The sequence below is a fragment of the Montipora foliosa genome, chromosome 5 (assembly GCF_036669935.1).
Source record: "Montipora foliosa isolate CH-2021 chromosome 5, ASM3666993v2, whole genome shotgun sequence".
Lineage (NCBI taxonomy): Eukaryota > Metazoa > Cnidaria > Anthozoa > Scleractinia > Acroporidae > Montipora > Montipora foliosa.
The window spans coordinates 586,535-604,081 of record NC_090873.1 but is presented as its reverse complement, the minus strand read 5'-3'; the positions used below and the strand labels follow the sequence as shown (position 1 = coordinate 604,081).

General features: G+C 38.6%; 2 long non-coding RNA genes across 13 annotated transcripts in view; both read left to right on the top strand.

Annotated features, from left to right (window-relative positions):
• The window catches only part of LOC138003287 (uncharacterized), a 32,382-nt gene extending 17,966 nt beyond the window's left edge, over window positions 1-14,416 (top strand). For 5 of the 10 annotated variants that reach the window (XR_011123468.1, XR_011123471.1, XR_011123475.1 and 2 more), the window contains exons 15-21: window positions 1,298-1,537; window positions 2,515-2,810; window positions 3,533-3,780; window positions 5,283-5,522; window positions 6,434-6,729; window positions 7,448-7,695; window positions 13,213-14,416. This is a non-coding gene — a long non-coding RNA (uncharacterized lncRNA). Of the gene's footprint in view, window positions 1-1,297; window positions 1,538-2,514; window positions 2,811-3,532; window positions 3,781-5,282; window positions 5,523-6,433; window positions 6,730-7,447; window positions 7,696-9,839; window positions 10,035-13,212 lie in introns of those variants that run through there. The other 5 variants (XR_011123473.1, XR_011123470.1, XR_011123469.1 and 2 more) reach the window with 5 other exon arrangements.
• Window positions 14,417-15,481: 1,065 nt separating this feature from the next.
• Window positions 15,482-17,547, top strand: part of LOC138003284 (uncharacterized) — a 35,579-nt gene continuing 33,513 nt past the window's right edge. For all 3 annotated transcript variants that reach the window (XR_011123462.1, XR_011123461.1, XR_011123463.1), the window contains exon 1: window positions 15,482-15,677. This is a non-coding gene — a long non-coding RNA (uncharacterized lncRNA). The remainder of the gene's footprint in view (window positions 15,678-17,547) is intronic.

Genomic DNA, 17,547 nt, shown 5'->3' with positions numbered 1-17,547 from the left:
TAGAAGTCATTTTCCCTATCCGGTTATAGTACTTTCGACTCTGTACTTAAATATTATTTTACCGTCCAAATCTTGAAAGTGGATTGCTTTTATTGGGTGGGTAATTGTTAAAGCTTAAGAGTGTAAATAAAATATCTTCCGGAACGTAGTGCCGTAGTTTAATTCCTTTTTCACTGCTTATTTAGCACTTTGTCATGCGTGCTAGTCATAATCTGTTTGCGTTGTTAAGAAAGTGACATAATTCCTAAACTTATGTTCAGTTGGGTCTTTGTCTCCACTTTACATACACTGGTGTCTTGCTTTCAAAATGGTAAAGTTAATGCTTATCCCTTTTCCCTATAACCATTTATCTACATGTACTTAGTTTAAGATAAGAAGAGACAGGAACGACGTCAAAATTCCAATAATAAGATTAAGTTAACCTTAAGGTTTTCAGAAAGCAGTCTCCAAAACATGGTCAGCTAGAATCAATAATGATGTGAATTCATCAGAAGTTTTAACTTGTTCCTTTTTATAAGACAAATACGTAAGTTACCTTCTAGAGGTCAAAACAGCACTTCCTCCAGGCACAGTCAACTCGTCCCTACACTGTATGCACATCAGAATGCCTTCTAACTGTCATAGCAGACAAGAATGTATAAGGGGTTAGGGTAAGGTTAAAGCTATTTTCCCTATCCGGTTATTCCATCCTTTTCAGTGTAAATGAAATATCTTCCGGAGCGTAGTGGCATAGTGCAATTCCTCTGTCACTGCTTAGCTTACGTATTAGTCTTAAAAATAGAACCAGTTCAAACTTCTGATAAATTCATGCCCATATCGTTTATAGCTGACCAAAGGAGACCGCTTCCTGGATACCTTAAAGTTAACTTAACCTTATTAATGGCCATGGGCCTTTGACGTCACCACTGTCTCTTCCCACCCTAAACTAAATACATGTAGATAAATCATTATAAGGAAAAGAGATAAGTCATTTTCCCTATGCGGTTATGGTATTTTCAACTCTGTATTTAAAAATGATTTTATCGTCTAAATCTTGAAAAAGTATTGATTTTTTGGGGGTGGGTAATTCGTCAAAGAGTGTAAATAAAATACGTCCTTTAGCCACGCTGTAAAGGCGTAGTAAAATTCCTCTATCACTGCCTAGTGCCAGTCACAAAGTGAAATTCCTAGAGTTTTGTTCAGTTGGGTCTTTCTCTCCTCTGTACATGGTGTCTTACTTTGAAACCGATAAAGTTATAATAAGTGATTGGTGTTAACGTAACTCCAACCCCTAACCCCTTCTTTCCTCGTGTTTCAGTTAGAAGGCGTTCTGATGTGCATATACAGTGTAGGGACGTGTTGCCTGAGAAAGTGCTGTCTAGAATTTGCAGTTTGAAGCCTGTTAAACTCGTGACGCTACATCCTAGCAACTCGCAGTTTATATGAGCAACTCTTTGCGAGCCTTTTATCTTTTGTGGACAAGCAGAACTGGAAGAAGTGAAATACTTGGTTCGTCTCTGTTTGTGGTAAAGACGTCCATGGCAGGATTCCCTCAACGGTAAGAATTTAAATTCAGTTCAAGTGGTTTATACGTTCATTTTTCTTCTAAAAAGAACAATTTGAAACTTCGCAAGCATTCACGTTTTTCCTCGCTTGGAGCAGATCATGTTTTGAATTTTTGGAAACCGCTTTCTGGATACCTTAAGGTTAAGGTTTGCGGGATATTCTACTGAAGCATATGCTATGCTACGTGGTGCAGTTTAGTGCTTTGTCCTGCGAGCTCATGTGATTCCTCATAGGATAGATTCCGTCAATATTGTTTACAGTCCGTTAAAGATCTTAAGAAAGTAACATTCCTAAGTTGTGTTCAGTTTGGTCTTTCTATTTAGCACTTCCGCAAAACCTTTAAAATCAGAAACACAACCACATCCTACTACAATACATCAGGTAAAACACAGATAGCCGCATCTTACAAGAGCTTACAATCTCCATGCAGGTTATCTTGTCGGCTGAAATGCGCGTACACACTCCTTAAATTGTTCGAGTTGGTGCTCACAATTCGGTCAACTGAGTTTACTACTAATAATAATACTTTATTCCCATTCAAATTATCTTGAAATTAAAGGAGGGTCTTGAGGCTATCCTCTTTAAAGTTTCCCGTAATAAAAATTAACAAACAAAAAATAACAAAGTTATATATAATATTAAAGAGGCCCTGTTATATGGGAGTTTTAGTCATCCCCTTATCACTAAAATTCCGGGGGCAGTTATCCCTCATCGCGGCTAAAATTACTGAGACGGGTATCCCTAAAACTACTTATCTTTGGAATTTGAGTTGATATAGTGATTGAAGCTCGGTTTATCTCGGGCTAATTTCCAAAACTGCTGCCGATCCATTCCCAATCTTGACTCGATTCTTGCCCATACTGATTTGTAGTTTTTCTTCGTTGTAGTCATAAAGAGAGAGAATTTTTGAAGTGCATCATTTTCCATTCTGACACAATGTGCTAGCCATTTGATCTGTTGTTTTTCTAGACTATACTTACAAATGCGAATTAACTACCAAGAAACCGTCCTTATCTACTTGCGCGGTTGGTGGGCGGGCAAAATCCCGGCAAGTAAAGCCACTGTAAAGAAGACACGATGTCTGCAAGCGCCTTTGGACAAACGACGGGATGCATTACGCTTACGAATAAGGAAAACATCACAGGACGACGATGAGGAAGAAGAGAAACAAGAGAAAGACGAAAAGGAATGAGGAGAACACGAATGGCAAAACAACGATAGCCAAGCTCATGGCTGTCAGAGAAGTGATCGCAAAGCAACATCAAGTTAGTGCGCAAGACAAAGAAAAATAAAAAAAGCAGTGGTGACAAACATAAGCAAGCCCATTCTTTGTAATTATTTGCTGGACGTTTCATAGCTTTCGATATACATCCTCAGAAGTGACTGTTAACTACAAATTTGAACTAATAAGTAACTAATGATTAATTAATAATGATTTATTAATAATTTAACAATTAGTTAACAGTCACTTCTGAGGATGCATGTCGAAGCACACGAAACGTCAAGTGAGTAATTTCAAACAGTGCGCTTGTTTATGTTTGTCACGCCGCCGTTTGCGTCTTATTTTTGTTGTAGTACTTATAACTTAGGTAAAGACGGCAATCAATAATGCCGTGTAACACTGGTCAAGATTCCCCTGTCCCCTCGCCTCGCAACCTCGTTCCCAGGGCTTCTCCCTCATTTGGGGGCGGGGCTTTCCCTACCGCCCCGCCCCCACCTGAGGGAGAAGCCCTGGGAATGAGGTTGCCCCCCCTCAAAAAAAATATATTATAATTATTATAATTAATGTATTTATAATAATTACCATTATAATTATTAGTATAATTATTATTCTAATTATGATAATTATGATAATTATTATTATTATTATTAAAAACAGTATTAGGTTAATTTCGGGCGCAGACCATTTTTTGTATGAAAAATTATAAAATGTACATAAATAAATGTTAAAAAATTAACTGATACAAAATATTTTAATCTGTTGCAGTTGCAAGGCGTTCTGATGTGCCTACAGTGTGGAGATGAGTTGACTGTACGTGGTTGGAGGAGGTGCTGTCCCAGGGATAATTTGCTTATTGAAACCTGCTAAACCAGTGAAGCTACATCATGAGAACCCTCAGTTAATATGAACAACTCTTTGCCAGCTTTTTAGCTTGTGCGGACAAGCAGAAGAACTACTTGTTCATCTCTTTTTGCTGATGTCAACAAGTTCATGGCAGGATCATTGACTCAGTGGTAAGAATTTTCAAATGTATTTTACGTCAAGTAAAATTCATTTTCTCTCTCGTTTAGAGCTGACCATGTTTTGGAGACCGCTTTCTGAAAACCTTAAGCTTAAGATAACCTTAATTTTAAGATTTTATCGTCGCCCCTGTCTCTTTCCACCCTAAGTAAATTCATGAAGATAAACCATTATAAGGAAAAGGGATGGTATATAGGCTAGAAGTCATTTTCCCTATCCGGTTATAGTACTTTCGACTCTGTACTTAAATATTATTTTACCGTCCAAATCTTGAAAGTGGATTGCTTTTATTGGGTGGGTAATTGTTAAAGCTTAAGAGTGTAAATAAAATATCTTCCGGAACGTAGTGCCGTAGTTTAATTCCTTTTTCACTGCTTATTTAGCACTTTGTCATGCGTGCTAGTCATAATCTGTTTGCGTTGTTAAGAAAGTGACATAATTCCTAAACTTATGTTCAGTTGGGTCTTTGTCTCCACTTTACATACACTGGTGTCTTGCTTTCAAAATGGTAAAGTTAATGCTTATCCCTTTTCCCTATAACCATTTATCTACATGTACTTAGTTTAAGATAAGAAGAGACAGGAACGACGTCAAAATTCCAATAATAAGATTAAGTTAACCTTAAGGTTTTCAGAAAGCAGTCTCCAAAACATGGTCAGCTAGAATCAATGATGATGTGAATTCATCAGAAGTTTTAACTTGTTCCTTTTTATAAGACAAATACGTAAGTTACCTTCTAGAGGTCAAAACAGCACTTCCTCCAGGCACAGTCAACTCGTCCCTACACTGTATGCACATCAGAATGCCTTCTAACTGTCATAGCAGACAAGAATGTATAAGGGGTTAGGGTAAGGTTAAAGCTATTTTCCCTATCCGGTTATTCCATCCTTTTCAGTGTAAATGAAATATCTTCCGGAGCGTAGTGGCATAGTGCAATTCCTTTGTCACTGCTTAGCTTACGTATTAGTCTTAAAAATAGAACCAGTTCAAACTTCTGATAAATTCATGCCCATATCGTTTATAGCTGACCAAAGGAGACCGCTTCCTGGATACCTTAAAGTTAACTTAACCTTATTAATGGCCATGGGCCTTTGACGTCACCACTGTCTCTTCCCACCCTAAACTAAATACATGTAGATAAATCATTATAAGGAAAAGAGATAAGTCATTTTCCCTATGCGGTTATGGTATTTTCAACTCTGTATTTAAAAATGATTTTATCGTCTAAATCTTGAAAAAGTATTGATTTTTTGGGGGTGGGTAATTCGTCAAAGAGTGTAAATAAAATACGTCCTTTAGCCACGCTGTAAAGGCGTAGTAAAATTCCTCTATCACTGCCTAGTGCCAGTCACAAAGTGAAATTCCTAGAGTTTTGTTCAGTTGGGTCTTTCTCTCCTCTGTACATGGTGTCTTACTTTGAAACCGATAAAGTTATAATAAGTGATTGGTGTTAACGTAACTCCAACCCCTAACCCCTTCTTTCCTCGTGTTTCAGTTAGAAGGCGTTCTGATGTGCATATACAGTGTAGGGACGTGTTGCCTGAGAAAGTGCTGTCTAGAATTTGCAGTTTGAAGCCTGTTAAACTCGTGACGCTACATCCTAGCAACTCGCAGTTTATATGAGCAACTCTTTGCGAGCTTTTTATCTTTTGTGGACAAGCAGAACTGGAAGAAGTGAAATACTTGGTTCGTGTCTGTTTGTGGTAAAGACGTCCATGGCAGGATTCCCTCAACGGTAAGAATTTAAATTCAGTTCAAGTGGTTTATACGTTCATTTTTCTTCTAAAAAGAACAATTTCAAACTTCGGAAGCATTCACGTTTTTCCTCGCTTGAAGCAGATCATGTTTTGAATTTTTGGAAACCGCTTTCTGGATACCTTAAGGTTAAGGTTTGCGGGATATTCTACTGAAGCATGTGCTATGCTACGTGGCGCAGTTTAGTGCTTTGTCCTGCGAGCTCATGTGATTCCTCATAGGATAGATTCCGTCAATATTGTTCACAGTCCGTTAAAGATCTTAAGAAAGTAACATTCCTAAGTTGTGTTCAGTTTGGTCTTTCTATTTAGCACTTCCGCAAAACCTTTAAAATCAGAAACACAACCACATCCTACTACAATACATCAGGTAAAACACAGATAGCCGCATCTTACAAGAGCTTACAATCTCCATGCAGGTTATCTTGTCGGCTGAAATGCGCGTACACACTCCTTAAATTGTTCGAGTTGGTGCTCACAATTCGGTCAACTGAGTTTACTACTAATAATAATACTTTATTCCCATTCAAATTATCTTGAAATTAAAGGAGGATCTTGAGGTTATCCTCTTTAAAGTTTATGGGAGTTTTAGTCATCCCGTTATCACTAAAATTCCGGGGGCCTTTATTTCTTATCGCGGCTAAAATTACTGAGACGGGTATCCCTAAAACTACTTATCTTTGGAATTTGATTTGATATAGTGATCGAAGCTCGGTTTATCTGGGGCTAATTTCCAAAACTACTGCCGGTCCATTCCCAATCTTGACGCGATTCTTGCCCATACTGATTTGTAGTTTTTCTTCGTTGTAGTCATAAAGAGAGAGAGTTTTTGAAGTGCATCATTTTTCATTCTGACACAATGTGCTAGCCATTTGATCTGTTGTTTTTCTAGACTATACTTACAAATGCGAATTAACTACCAAGAAACCGTCCTTATCTACTTGCGCGGTTGGTGGGCAGGCAAAATCCCGGCAAGTAAAGCCACTGTAAAGAAGACACGATGTCTGCAAGCGCCTTTGGACAAACGACGGGATGCATTACGCTTACGAATAAGGAAAACAACACGGGACGACGATGAGGAAGAAGACAAACAAGAGAAAGACGAAAAAGAATGAGGAGAACACGAATGGCATAACAACGATAACCAAGCTCATGGCTGTCAGAGAAGTGATCGCAAAGCAACATCAAGTTAGTGCGCAAGACAAAGAAAAATAAAAAAAGCAGTGGTGACAAACATAAGCAAACCCATTCTTTGTAATTATTTGCTGGACGTTTCATAGCTTTCGATATACATCCTCAGAAGTGACTGTTAACTACAAATTTCAACTAATAAGTAACTAATGATTAATTAATAATGATTTATTAATAAGTTAACAATTAGTTAACAGTCACTTCTGAGGATGCATGTCGAAGCATACGAAACGTCAAGTGAGTAATTTCAAAGAATGCGCTTGTTTATTTTTGTCACGCCGCCGTTTGCGTCTTATTTTTGTTTTAGTACTTATAACTTAGGTAAAGACGGCAATCAATAATGCTGTGTAACACTGGTCAAGATTCCCCTGTCCCCTCGCCTCGCAACCTCGTTCCCAGGGCTTCTCCCTCATTTGGGGGCGGGGCTTTCCCTACCGCCCCGCCCCCACCTGAGGGAGAAGCCCTGGGAATGTGGTTGCCCCCCCTCAAAAAAAAATTATTATAATTATTATAATTAATGTATTTATAATAATTATCATTATAATTATTAGTGTAATTATTATGATAATTATGATAATTATGATAATTATTATTATTAGAAATACAGTATTAGGTTAATTTCGGGCGCAGACCATTTTTTATATGAAAAATTATAAAATGTACATAAATACATTTGAAAAAATTAACTGATACAAAATATTTTGATCTGTTGCAGTTGCAAGGCCTTCTGATGTGCCTACAGAGTGGAGATGAATTGACTGTACGTGGTTGGAGGAGGTGCTGTCGCAGAGATAATTTGCTTATTGAAACCTGCTAAACCAGTGAAGCTACATCATGAGAACCCTCAGTTAATATGAACAACTCTTTGCCAGCTTTTTAGCTTGTGCGGAAAAGCAGAAGAACTACTTGTTCATCTCTTTTTGCTGATGTCAACAAGTTCATGGCAGGATCATTGACTCAGTGGTATGAATTTTCAAATGTATTTTACGTCAAGTAAAATTCATTTTCTCTCTCGTTTAGAGCTGACCATGTTTTGGAGACTGCTTTCTGAAAACCTTAAGGTTAATATAACCTTAATTAATTTTAAGATTTTATTGTTGCCCCTGTCTCTTTCCACCCTAAGTAAATTCATGAAGATAAACCATTATAAGGAAAAGGGATCGGTATACAGGCTAGGGTCATTTTCCCTGTCCGGTTATGGTACTTTCGACTCTGTACTTGAGTAACTGAGTACAGTGTATGTGGGTAGTAGAAATGGGTAAATTTTGTCCTGTGGACACAGAATATTTATCTTAACCTGCAATGGCGTCGAAAGTCGTTGCAATGCGAATGGCGTTTTAGTGGATGCATCACATTGTTTACTGAAGTCGCATCTCAGTTGTCTGGCAATTTACATTTATTTTGTACTCAACTCTGCACAGTCTTCAGGTGAAAAGAAATTGAAAATGTGACATTGAAGAATTATTTGAAAAAAAGATTTTTGTCTCAGCTTTTCTGCTTCATTCTTCATGGTCAAGGTTCTTCCGGAAAGGGTTTTAAATCCTGAACTGTGAGACTGAAATTTATCTAATTGCTGTTGTTTCTTGTTTGCACGCACGCAATTAAAATAGGAATCAATCATCGAAAACGGGTGGAAAAAATGTGGCATCCTGGAGGCTTCAGAAAATAGTGTCCCTGCCTTCGGATTAAGGTTTTCGTGACCTTTTGATTGACTGCTTTGAGTTCGTTTCTTATGTCTTAGAGACTGGAAAAGTAGTGACGTAACATGTTATCGTTTCGTTTTGTTTGTAGCAAGCTGCAATTGCTTTTTCTCAATGCAAATATCCCACTGTATGTGGAGTAAAAGCCATTTTTAGGGGCCGTCGACATATTCACTTTGTCCCCGCTTAACGTCAACTGGACGTTTAGGAGGGGAGGGGGTAAGGCCGTGGACGTAAGTGCGGTGCACTTTTGAACAGTAGCAAACTGACACATTTTTAGAACGCGTGTCAAAATTTGAAGAGAAAGAAGGACAAGTTTAACAAGAAAAGATAGCCTGAAATGTCAGTCGTCTCCCGCCCTCAGCCTTCCCCGACTGACTTTTCAGGCTAAAGAAAAGAATGTCCTTAGTCACCGTTAATTCTACATTTAACATTGTGAACTTCTTTACTGTATCCTTAAGCTCTCGCTATTTTTCTTTGGCTGATCGAACAACACTATCCTTTGCAAGACCTTGACCTTTGTTTCACTGAAAAAAACGCGGGATAAACTTTTCATACTTAGATATTGGGTCTTTGTAGATCAGGTATCCTGCACGTTTAGTTTCTTTCACAGTAGATCCGAACAAGGTTAGTTGTTTTGACATCTCGTCGAACAAGGAAGAAAGCTCGCGGCATCAGTGTCCAGTTGACGTTAAGCGGAGACGAATCTCCATTCCTATCTGAAATAACTTTAAGCCGTGGCAAAAACTGCTTTAAATGAAAATTGTTTAAAGAGTGTTTGCATCGGGAAAAAAGAATTATTAGAATCGCTTACAACTTTGAAATTTACTGGGCACGGCCGTCTTAAATAATTCAGTTGTGTCCTTAATAACACTTAATAAAAAGAGTCTAATAAGATCTTTTAAAGAACAGGATGCTTGGCAATAGTGTTTGATAACTTGGGTAATATTATTGGAGGAGGAAAACTTGGTACAATTATCCAGGTGATTATATATTTTTTCACTTTTTAACTGATTAACGCCGCGCGAGGTCATTAATTGAAATGGGTGCCTCCCGATTTTTTGCCAAGGATAAACGCCTTTAAAACTAAACGAAAACACAGTTTCAAAGGGTGTAGGTTTAAGGGACACTTCACTATCGTAGAGAGTATTTCAAATCAAATTCACTTGTAAAAACCCACAAGTTAAAACGAAGTGCAACGATGATACGACTGCAGTCGCTCAACTGGGCGAAAGAATGAAAGCTAACTTGTTTCACCTATATGACACATTGTCCAAGTTGCCACCCATGTGTTGCTGTGTTATCTTTTTATTTATTTATTACAGTTCAAAGCTCATGAGGGATTATTTTGTGTAACAGATACTATAACAAATATATGATAAATAAATATTCTAAAAATATTGACAGGAAAAAACCAAAACAAGATAAAGAAATGTAGAAGAGCCATTGGAGGAAATCGCAAGAGAACCATAGACTCCATACATGGGCGAACCACCGAAAGTAACAATATTCTGCAAATGTGTACTAATGAAAGGAAAATAAAATCAAACAGTTAAAAAAAAGCAAACTTCTAAGTAGTTACATAAGTTCCCCGTTAACCTTGGAATTTCCTGATGAGTTTCGTTTAACGATGAAACTTGGTAACAGCTGGAACGAACATTGAAAGGTAAACTTTTCCAGACAACACTGAAGCACAGAAGTTGCCAATGTATTCAACAAGTACTTTACAGATAGTGTAGCTGCAAACATACAAAATCTATGTGAGAGAGACTTTGCAAACCATGCCAGTGTTAATCAAATTACTAATGAAATTAGACTGAGAGGTAATCTCGTGTAATTCTTCTTTTCAAGCGTAGACTTTAAGTGGACTATGTCAAGAAACTACTAGATTATTTGAATCTCAATAAGACCTCTGGATCCGATAATATATCACGCCGGGTCCTTGCAGTGTCACCAGAGGCTCTTACCAACCTGATTAACCACTGCATAGCAGCTAATGTGTGGCCAAGTCATAGCAATTTCAGCCCTCTCTATAAGAAGGAAAGTTCTGACGACAAAACCGATAAATCGTCAAATGTCTGTTCTGACATGCTTTAATATCTAAGATCTTTGAAAGAGTTCAACATGATCAGATGCTGGTCTTTTCTAATTAAATGCTCAGCGATAGATTATCTGGTTTCCTCAGAGGGTCACTCTTGTAAAACTGCTCCTCTTGAAATGCCTGAAGATTTCAGAGCTTCTATAGATAACAAGGAACATTGAAGTCGCCATCGCAGTAGACTTGTGAAAGGCATTCGACTCTGTCATATAGCCTACTTCTTTCAAAGTTGAGATACTATGGATTTTCTCAAAGGGCGTTATGTCTAGTTTGCTCATATCTGTACAGAAGAAGGCAACGTGTCAAGATTTGGAAATCCCCTACTTGGAAAACAATTAAACTTGGAGTTCCTTAAGGGTCTATCTTGGGGCCACTTTTTATCTTGTTTTTTTAATGATCTCACATATTTTGTTGTTGATGCTAACTTGCATGAGGCTTTATTCTGACGATACAACGCAGTATTTAGCAAACCCTAATCCAAATATTTTAGAGTTCAATTCACAGAACAACTTTGATGTACTTCATGCAGTCATGGTTTGAGTGTAACTATTTAACAGTAAATGAGGCTATAACCAAACTGTTGTCATATAGCGATAATCCATCGTATTTCCAGCTTTTTCCAGATCGTACCAGACCACCATTGGATGTTAAGAATATAGAACTGCGTTAGGTGTAATCATTGACAGTTCCTATCTTAACAAATACCATGTTAAATATATATGTGCATGGTAAAGTCAGTGCTAAAGTTGCTGCTCTTAGGAGAGTAAAACGCAAACTTATACCTGCTGTAGTGATGATCAATATTTACAAGGCCTTCATCTTGCCACAACTGGAATACTGTGCGCCAGTTTTAGCTGGACTTCCATTTGGACTTCCACCTGGATTTCCACTGGATGCCCTAACAATCTGGAAATTACTAATCAGTTCGCTATCAGAACGCTTTTGAATTTTCCTTAGTCAACTCAAGTTAATTATCAATAAGTCCCTGGAGCATCGTAGATATACGGAGCCAAACTATATTCAGGAGCTGTTTTCATTGCGTCGGAACAATTATTACCTCGCGGGATATTGAAAGCTTATTCCGCCTAGCTTCGAAAGTACATGGACAGGTCCTATCGCTACATCACTTTACACTTACGGAACAATCTACCTGAGCAAGCAAGAAGAGCGTCCTCTCTAAGCATCTTTAAAATTTTACTACACAATGTTCACTTGACTACCGAGGTCAAGTGCTGCTGTAATCTCTGCGTATTTTAAGGACGGTGCCTATTATTGTTATTGCGCATACGTTCTGCGCATCTCCAGATACTCGGATTTCCTATCGCCGATGCTTACTAATACTGGGATATTTTTGCGAGGTTTAAAACTATCCGGAGAAAGTAGGTCTTAGTAAGTACTCTTGGTGTCCAAAAAGAAAATTGTGGGTAGCCATGCATTTTTGAGAGATAATTAAGCTTCAATTTGAGAAAAAACACCATACATTGCTTTGTATTTCAGAGCTTTTTACAAATATTATTCATGAATTATCTTTGAAAAATGCGTGGTTACCCCCAATTTTCTTTTTGGATTTCCATTACACCTGTTGAGATCTACATTTCCTGCATAATCACATACCGGGGAAAAAATATCTTTAATTAGTAGGCACCGTCCTTAAATTGTACATGTTGCACTTTCACTTCATTCTTAATACATTGCCTAGGGTAGTATTTTATGAATAGTATACTACCTAACCGTAGTATTTGATACATATGTACGCTTTTACTTATATTTTCTTAATTATTTAGCACGTTCATATTTGACCGAGTCTTGTACTCACAAGTGTAATGTGGATAAATAAAGTACTACTACAACTACAATTCTATTTGAAAATGAAAATTTAAAATGGAGGTCCTTGTGAAATTTTCCCTTAAATTCAACGGTCGAAACCTCTAAGAATGCAATAATCACTACCGTTATGAAAATCAATAATGACCAAGTCCATTTAAACCTTACATAAAACGTTGCATCAGCCATAAACCGTCTCTGTTGAAGAACAAGTTTCATAGTCACTGTCAGTTTCCAAGATCATTCTTGCTGCCTTTCTCTGTACACGTTTTCATATCGAGAAAGACGATAGAGAAAACTATGATAACAAGAAATTGAATAGTGCTTGTATTTTTCACGGCTAAGGAACACTTGTGATATAGCATCGGTCACCACAATCAGTAATCCTTTTTGCCCGTCGCTAAGTATCTATAGCTGCACCATAAGAAAATTCACGTGCTCGTGCCCCTTCTACAATATAGTCACAAATATGAGTTAGGTGCGAAGAAACCGTCCTTATCTTCTTGCTCGGTTAGTGGGCGGGCAAACCCATGACAGTAAACCCATTGAAAAGAAGACACGATCTGTGCAAGCGCATGTGGAAAAAGACGTGATGAATCACGCTCACGAACAAAGAAAACATTTCATTCATTCATTGAGAAAGACGACGAACAAGACAAAATCGAAGAAGTAGAAGAATGCACCTCGCCACGCCACTGTAAATCCTCCGTTAAAAGTTTGTTATGTGAATGGTTGAACGACTGTTGGCCCAGTTGCGAGATCTCGGTTTCCGTGACCGAGAACTCGGCAACTGGGATGGAATTTATATTTCACCTGTAAACATCAACGCACGCCTAATGTATGTTATGTTGTTCTAAGGTTATCCATTGTTGGATTTTTCTTCCTCGACGATCACCTGGCTGAAGTCCTCCAGATGAATATACTACAATTTTCTTCCCAATAATCGGACCTCGTTCTAATGCAATTTATCAGGACTTTTGATGGGACTCTAAGCTGTATTTAGAGACTAAAGTGAGAGCCATTGGATGCCAGTGGACACCGTCATGCATTATGAAGCATTTAGTAGTTCTGTTGATCTTTTTAATCTCTCGTCTAATGAAGCGCATGCTCAAATTTTAACAGACGACCAAAGGAAAAAAAAAACCAGCAAGACAGACGCATGAGCATTACAATTCCATTCTTACCAGGAGCCCATGACTAGGAGCTTGCCTCTCTCATACACGTCCTTATGAGTCAACCTTTGCGCGTATCTTTTTATTTTTAGAACGCCACGAGTTCCTCGGCTCTGCACACACTGTTTTAAAAGTCCAATCAGAGTAAAGTCATTGTCTAACGAAAACAAATAAAGCAGTAAAACTGTATTTAAATCGCGCAATTGCAAATTGATGTAAATTTATGTAAATGCGAGTCTCCTGCTCAAGGTTCGTTCTAAAAATAGAAAGATACGCGCAAAGGTTGACTCAAAGATCTACTGCATATGGAGGTACCTAGTAATGGGCTCCTGACTTACAAGTGGCATTCAGTGCGCTCGCCCAAGTTCAAGAACTTCGCGGGACCCGTGCAAGCGATTGCAATATGTTGTAGCTATCGCTAGAACATCAGTGACACACTCGGCTATCGCCTCGTGTGCCACTTTTTTGTTCTTACCACATTTTGACGTCATCTGTGATCTATTAATTAACAAGACGCACGGCAACATGGAATCTATTTGTTAAACAGATCACAGAAGACATCAAAGTGTGGTAGGAACATCATGGAGACACACTCGGGCCCCTTTTTTTTTTATTCTTACCACATTTTGAAGTCACCTGTGATCTATTACTGAACAGACGCACAATAACATTGAATATTTATTTAATCTCTCTTCGCAATAACGACCTGAAATTGTCAAATTTAAGGATACTTGGAGTACGAAAGCAGATGAGAATAAATTTGTAAATTTCCTCCCAAACATCCATGCCATTCCTACCAGCGGATTTACACACCCTGAAAAGCTTGCAATCATCGATTACTAAGCGCTAAGTACGTAGTACGTTGTATTTTAATTTCATGCCGTTGTCAGTGGGGTGGCTGTTGCCGTTTTGTTGTTAATATATGAGCACCCTGGCTGAGTAAAAAAAGATCAATAAAAAAAGAATGGAGTAAACCTAATTTCAGTTATCTTGTCTTTCTGTTGTTGATCCTTAGCATCTTCAATTTTGCAACGCAAAAGAACAAATAGAGAACTTAAGCAAGGACAAAAAAGGACACTGGTCGGAACGGCGCTTAATTTACGGGGGGGGGGGGGGGAATGAAAATTGATTTTCACATGCTGACGTCCCTTAGGAAACCTTAAATTTGTCCATTTCACGTTGTTGTTTTGCAGACGACGGCAATGAAAAGAACAAAAGTGAAAAACGCACGTGCAGGGCGTGCAAAGCTATTGTTTGTGACGCTCTCGTTGCCGTCGCCTTTGTCGTTGCTTACGACGGCGACGACGACGAAAACGTCACACCGAATTAGAACACATTCGTTAGTCTTTCGTCTTTATTCCATCTTGTTCGTGTCGTACAATTTGGGCGAGGAGCAGCACGAATTACAAATCTTTTTTACTGGCTTTCCTTTGATCAAAAGCTCAACGGCTATTTTTTTGAAGCTGTAATTTCAATTAGGAAACCACGTAATTTGTTCGCCGTTACGCTGACGAGTTAGGTGATTCGGACTTCCGGAGTGACCCGGAAACACTGACTAGCTCTCCCCCTGCCTCCCTCCCCCCCCCCCCCCTCATCCCGCTTCCACCTCCGTATGGATGGATGAGGCCCATCAAAATTCGACTTTCAGAGGCACCGACAAAAGGGTGAAGGGGTAGGAAAGGTTTTTCAAAGGGTTCCGTCAAAAAATCCCGGGAGTGGATCATAAATGGAACATCTCATAGACCATTCGTGTTGGCGAAATATCTACCGTTTTACACTCCGATCAGGCTCGGGCGCAAGGTTTATTAATCACAAATTGCCACTTCCTTTTTTGTGGATCGGACTGCTTCGAAAAAGATAGAACAACTCATTTCTTTCTTTCTCGCCGCCATTTGGTGAGGAGCATTCTCCCGCGGGTTCATGAACTCGCCCCAGGCTTCACAGAACACAACTCTTCTTAACAAAATGGCGGAAGGAACTTCGGTTGGTTGTTATCGGTCTTTTTAGAAGCACGCCGGTACACAGCGAAGGATGTACTGTGGCAGTATGTGATTAACAGACCATGCTCCCGATTGTGAGCCTTAGTCTGTTAAATTTGGGGAACGTAACGGTTGAGATTTCGCCGACACGAGTGGTCTCTCCAGACAACCGGTAAGTCAACTTTAAGTTGCTATTTATTATTATTATTTTTATTTTAATTCGTATATTGTTTTTGGGCCGGGTGCTCCGTGACAAAGGGGAACACACAGCACTAGTGCTCAGTGTTTGTGGGAACAGATAACACGGGGGAACACAAAACGCTGTGACACGGGTTTGTAATATTATTCTTTTCAGATGTAGGCCAAGTCAGATCAATTGCAGAATACCCCACAACACCTCACAACACCTCACCACTATTGTTTCCCCTAGGCGGCATTCTTTGCAATTGAAGAACGAGTCAGAATACAATAGAGCTTATTCTTATTCAGTGAATTGCAAATAAGTTGTGGAGTATTCTGCAGTTTAGCCGCCAAGTCTAACATACACTGTACAACTTACGGGTAGTACACCGCTTTATAGGTGTATGACAACTGCAGATTTCTTTTGATATTCAATTTTCCAACCACGGAACAAAAGAGGGCATTATTTCAACAGCCAATTAGGTTTTGGTTGGCATAATCATTATTATTATTATACATCAGACTCACTATGAAAAATCTGATTGTACATTTATCATGTCAAGTTCAACGTCTGCCTGGTTACTAAGCCCCTTGGAGTGTTCTCCTCAGAAACAAAATGGCTGAACGCTTCGCTTCTGTTTCTGAGGATGAATTATGTGAAAAATATATAATAAGACAATTATTGAATTCGGTTTTCGCATGATATCATGAATTATCGAAACCTCATGTCTGTGTCATCTGCCTCAGCCTTCGGCTTCAGCAGATAACACAGACCTCGGTTTTGATAATTCATGATATCATGCTCAACCTCATCCAATAATTGTGTAATAACAGTTCGTGATGTCAGGCGATTTTGAGGGGGCATCCAATTTTCTCAAGATTTTTGACAGAGGGAGGGAAGGGGGGGTTATTTATTTTGTCCTCTTTGCAAGATATTTCCTTTACAAACAATGAGGTCTATTAGCAAGTGAAACCCACAACTGTTATACTTGATTTCATATCCGCAGTTCAATATAATATAATTATATGTGATTCCTTTCATATACCATTTCATTCATTTATACAGAGTATACTGCAGGGCTCGAAATAATGGCCAGTCAACGGACAATGTCCGAACTGATTTGGGAGTTGACCGGTCAACCTTTCGTCATGCCGGTCATGTTGACCGGTCACATTTGATCATTTTGAAAATGAAATGAATTAATATTTCCATGCTATTCTGTTGTTTCAGTTGTAGCAAGTCGCTGTGTATTGTCATTTGCAGAACTTTGATCTGAAATCCTGGGTGAAATGCAACAGGAACCATTGTTTACAATTCGGGCATTGAAAACAGACATCGGGGTTCACGCACTTTTCATTTTGCTGCTGTAATTTACTTTTATTGTTGACAATGAGTGCTTTAAAGTGCTATAAGCTCTAAGCAACAACTTTTTTGGAAATATATAATGCCAGTTTTGGTTCATGGGCCCCTGTTTCGAGAGTTATTTATTTTATATAATTTGACAATCCAGAAATGGTACGTGACCGAGCTAAAATGAATTTGTCCGGTTATCGTGTCCGGAGAATCTCTCCAGAAATTATTGCGAGCCCTGTACTGTGTAATAGTATTCCTTGTTAGACTTACTAATTGAGATTGGAATAATTATTTGGGGCACTAATTATGGGACACTGTAAATTAAATTAATTAAATTCACCATCTAATCTGTACAATGAAAAGAATCATTATATTCCCTATGTGCATAACCCCCTCATCCAGCCTGGTCATCAACCAGCGATCGATACAGAAAAATGCCTGGCACATTACACTGTATGTAAAATTACTCCATGGGATAGCTCTAAGGAGCCTTTGTTCATTAATAATA